The following is a 5,507-nucleotide window of genomic DNA, read 5'->3' on the forward strand; positions in this document are numbered from 1 at the left end:
ACCTGGTCTTTCCAGACCATGATTGAGAACATGCCATGACTCTGTCAGGTCTCAACTTTCCATTATGGGGGGTGCATGCTAGAAACTCTGCAGGGGGCCAAAACTTTTTTGTGACATATTATACAAATGTCTAATCTGTCATTTGATGCCCTTTGGAGATTTTTCCATAATTTCTTGGGTTCTTTATGCACGTTAATACAAATTTTTACCTGTTGCAATTTTTACTTTTAAAATTTTACCTGGGGTTCCCACACTTTCAAGCCCCACTGTATTTTGTGTCATGATGTCTCTCACCCTGCAGTAGTAGAGGATCTCGTATACACATATAATGGAGAACAGGTGCGCACACCGGATTGGTCCTGCAGAGCTGATTGCTGTCTCCTGATTGGTCGCCAGGAGGACAGGAGCCATTTTAAAGTCCCATCTGATAAGTACTCACCCCTCTCACTTCACTCTGCCATTCCTAACGTGTGCCTTTGTAAATCTGTGTGATGTGATTTAAGATGGTGGGAGTAGTGTAACAGCCTGGCTTTGTGCTACTAGTAGCAGATTGATAGGAGTGAGATGTCCTTTTTTTGTTTGTTCTCTTACCTTTTCTCCGGTTTTGCTTTGTCTTTTCTTTGCATTTTGTTCTGGTTTAGGAAGGTTTTAGGTTGCATGTGAAGTTGTCTTGTTTGTTGTGTTTGGACCACAACTCTGAATAAAATAGAAACTGCCACTTTGTAATTCTTTGTTCTGGCGTTGCTTGGGAGTGGGAAGAGTGTGGGGGGGGGCACACGTTATGTTGCGTCTCAGTTACCCCTAGACATTGGGACGTAACATTCACTCTGGAGCTAAAACAGAGACCTAAACACACAGGGTGGAAACTGGATCTGCAGCAATGTGCAGTACAACAAAAATGAGCAGTTTTTTGAAAATGAAACCATGGAAACTTATTCTGGTACAACCTCAAAATACAGTTATGAACCTGAAAATGAGTAGAATATGGGTGCTTTTAAATACATGTACGCTGTCCAGTCAAAGCTGTCCTCTGTGGCTGTGGACAACTTCCTGCTGGACTAATGAGCCTACATCACTCCTAAGACTCAAGCATTTTTACACATTTGCAACTTTGCCATTTCAATTTGTAGTGAATAAAGCTTCTGTTGTGTTGCCGTGTGCGTCATTGAGAACTTAGGTGCACAATGTTATGTCCATGCTGGTGTTGCATGTATCCTTCACGTGTAGTCAACTTGACAGTATTTTTAGTTCAGGATAGCATTCTCATATCTACTGTAGTGCTAGGAACTTACTGCCAATATCATTCAGAAACAATAGTTAATACTCTTTTAGTACAGTATTGTACATGTATTAATTACAATACTGAATTATTAATTATTGAAGGACATTTCACTATGCCATTGGCACCACTTATCACATGACTGTTGGACCTGTGTGCTCCTGCTGTGTTCCATTTGTGGGATTAGACCGCCATCTAGTGGCCAATAGATATGACACCTACTGTAAATTCTCTTCTCATCCACTATCATTCCACCCCCGGGGACACGTCCACAGTCAGCCCCCAGCCAGCTAGCAACCATCCTGGTCAGCATTTAACTCCGGTGCTAAGGATGCTAACGGCATTTTACTGAACCAACCCAGGCACCCAAGTCAGAACAGGATTCTGACTATCTGTGAAAATTATAACAAGTATTAGATGATTAATTGTATCATTTTTCTAACCAGACAAAAGGTTATGTTACAGTTCATCTGACTGTGTGTATGCATGGTGATTAAATTCAAACCACTCATAACCCTAACCCTAACTTATTCCAGATTTGACAAATCTAGATATAGTGGTTTTGGATCTGGACCTGGTATAATGTCGTCTACATATAAAAGGAACAGGGAAATCCCCGTTTTGTTTTTTTACAAATTGAATGAAGCTGTCATAAATCTTAAACTGTTTCTAATATTCGTTAGCCTCTCTGGGATAATCTAGTCCAGATTTGACAAGTAAGTCCTGGTCTTATGTGGTCTACATATGAAAAGAAACTGAAATCTCCCTTAATTGCATTCTCAAAGACAATTACTGTAAGCTTTCACAAATCCAAAATTGTATTTTAGACAATTAATAATTAGTAATTTACCTTAATGACTGGGTTACACTCATTGATAGCTCTTGCCTCCCGTTAGGGCAGAACTAATGCCAGCTTCAGAGGAAATGAACCCTTCAGTAGCAAGAAGAGTGGGGGTGCATGAGACCCTCAGGTCCAGAGAGCAGTTGGAGGGCTGGTGAAGGACCGGTTCCAGGGGTACTCTTGGCTCAATGGGGAGCCTTTCAACAGTCTGCTGATGAGAGTCGGGCCCACCATATCCCAGATTGGGTTATGAATGAGCTTTTATTTCAAAATAAAATGTTGAATTTCAACAATATGTGTCATTTCATGTTTACATACATAAGAGGTCTGTTATAAGAGTTATCGCAGTCGGGTGTAATATTAATTCTATATATAAATAGAATTATATAAAATTTATAAATTCATACATTCATCTTAATTCATTCATACTCTGAAAAACACAGTTTAATGCACATGTGCAATTAATTCATCCCAAACTGGAGCGTACATACTTATACATGGATGATTATTCTGTATAAGACCAAATACTGTACCTACCCATATACAGTAACTACCTACATGGGAACGTCACTGAAAACTAATATGACTTGTGGCAATCAGTCCAAACATATTTTACATCATATAAACATACAAATACAAATATATCCTACAAACACCCTTATGGAGCTGTATAATCAACTTGGTATTTGGTTTTCAGTATAGTTCTTCTTAGTTGCTTTGGTGCATATTTTAGATCAGAGATTTCAATAATGTATAACGCATGGGGAATGCGCATTGTTCATTACACTATACATACAGAATGAACTGTTTAATATGGAACACGGCACAAATACAGTAAACAATGACATAAGGACTTGAATGGGTCGTTGGTATAAATACTTGCTTTGGACACATGACAACAAAGACTCAACAAACTGATTCGCAAGGCCAGTGACGTCGTGGGGGTGGATCTGGACTCTCTGTTGGTGGTGTCAGAGAGGAGGACGCTGTCCAAACTACATGCCATCTTGGACAATGTCTCACACCCACTCCATGGCTTGCTGCTCAATCACAGGAGCACTTTCAGTTATAGACTCATCCATCCATCCATCCATCCATCCATCCATCATCTCGACCGCTTATCCGGTGTCGGGTCGCGGGGGCAGCAGCTCCAGTAGGGGGCCCCAACTTCCCTTTCCCGAGCCCACAACCAGCTCCGACGGGGGATCACGAGGCGTTCCCAGGCCAGGTTGGAGATATATCTCTCCATAGCCTAGTCTCCGGGCCTCCTCCAGTGACGTGCCTGGACACTCCTGGGAGGCGCAGGCATCCTACAGATGCCCGACACTCATGGCTCCTTCGCGAAGGAGCACGCCTACTCGAACTCTCTCGGATGACTGTGCTTCTCCCCTATCTCTAGGAGAGCCAGCCACCCTCCTGAGGAAACCCATTTCGGCCGCTTGTACCCGGGATCTTTCTTTCGGTCATGACCCAGCCTTCATGACCATAGGTGAGGGTAGGAACGAAAATTGCCCGCTAGATCGAGAGCTTTGCCTTCTGGCTCAGCTTCTCTTTCGTCACAACGGTGCGATAAACAGAATGTAATACCGCACCAGCTGCTCCGATTCTCCGACCAATCTCACGCTCCATGTCCCCTCACTCGCGAACAAGACCCCAAGGTACTTAAACTCCTTCACTTGGGTAAGGACTCACTCCCTACCCGAAGAAAGCACTCCATCGGTTTCCTGCTGAAACCATGGCCTAGATTTAGAGGTGCTGATCCTCATCCCAGCCGCTTCACACTCGGCTGCGAACCGTCCGAGAGTGCTGAAGGTCACAGACCGATGACGCCATCAGGACCACATCATCTGCAAAAAGCCGATGGATCCTAGCCCACCGAACTGCAACCCCTCTCCGCCCCTACTACGCCTCGATATCCTGTCCATAAATATTAAAACAGATTGGTGACAAAGCGCAGCCCTGGCGGAGGCCAACCCTCACCTGGAACGAGTCCGACTTACTGCCGAGAACCCGGACACAGCTCTCGCTTTGGTCATACAGAGATTGGATGGCCCTAAGAAGGGACCCCCTCACCCATACTCCCGCACACCTCCCACAGTTTCTCCCGGGGACCCGTCATACACCTTCTCCAGATCCACAAAACACATGTAGACTGGTTGGGCAACTCCCAGGCTCCCTCAGGATCCTTGCGAGAGTAAAGATCTGGTCCTTGTTCCACGACCAGGCCGAATCCGCATTGTTCCTCTTCAATCAGAGGTTCGACTATCGGCCGAACCCTCTTTTCCAGCACCTTGGAGTGACTTTACCAGGGAGGCTGAGAAGTGTGATACCCCTGTAATTGGCACACACCCTCTGGTCCCCCTTTTTGAAGAGGGGAACCACCACCCCTTCTGCCACTCCTTCGGCACTGTCCCAACTTCCACGCAATGTTGAAGAGGCGTGTCAACCAAGACAGCCCCTCCACACCCAGAGCCTTCAGCATTTCTGGACGGATCTCATCAATCCCTGGGGCTTTGCCGCTGTGGAGTTGTTTGACTACCTCAGCGACCTCCACCAGGGAAATTGACGATAATCCCCCATCATCCTCCAGCTCTGCCTCCACCACAGAGGACGTGTCAGCTGGATTTAGGAGTTCCTCAAAGTGCTCCTTCCACCGCTCTATTACCTCCCCAGTTGAGGTCAACAACGTCCCATCCTTACTGTATACAGCTTGGATGAGTCCCCGCTTCCCCCTCCTGAGGTGGCGAACGGTTTTCCAGAAGCACCTTGGTGCCGACCGAAAGTCCTTCTCCATGTCTTCTCCGAACTTCTCCCACACCCGCTGCTTTGCCTCTGCCACGGCAGAGGCTGCAGCCCTTCGGGCCCGTCGGTACCTTGCAACTGCGTCCGGAGTCCTCTGGGATAACATATCCCGGAAGGACTCCTTCTTCAGTCGGACGGCTTCCCTGACCACCGGTGTCCACCAGGGTGTTCGTGGGTTACCGCCCCTTGAAGCACCTAAGACCCTAAGACCACAGCTCCCCGCCGCAGCTTCAGCAATGGAAACTTTGAACATTGTCCACTCAGGTTCAATGCCCCCAGCCTCCACAGGGATGCACGAAAAGCTCCGCCGGAGGTGTGAGTTGAACGTCCGTCGGACAGGGGCCTCCTCCAGACGTTCCAGACGAGTTAGACTCATTCTCCCAAAATGCACCACAGAGCGCCACAGGAAGTCATTCCTGCCTGTGGCCATCAAACTTTATAACTCCTCCCTCTAAATGTCTGACACGAGTACACCAGAGGGGTTGAAACTGGACAATATTATCTGTATTATCTGTTTTGTGCAATAACACTGGCCTGACGTGTGCACTACTACAGTTATTATTATTATTTTACATTTCACCATTG

The sequence above is a fragment of the Etheostoma spectabile genome, chromosome 8 (assembly GCF_008692095.1).
Source record: "Etheostoma spectabile isolate EspeVRDwgs_2016 chromosome 8, UIUC_Espe_1.0, whole genome shotgun sequence".
In the NCBI taxonomy this organism is placed as follows: Eukaryota; Metazoa; Chordata; class Actinopteri; order Perciformes; family Percidae; genus Etheostoma; species Etheostoma spectabile.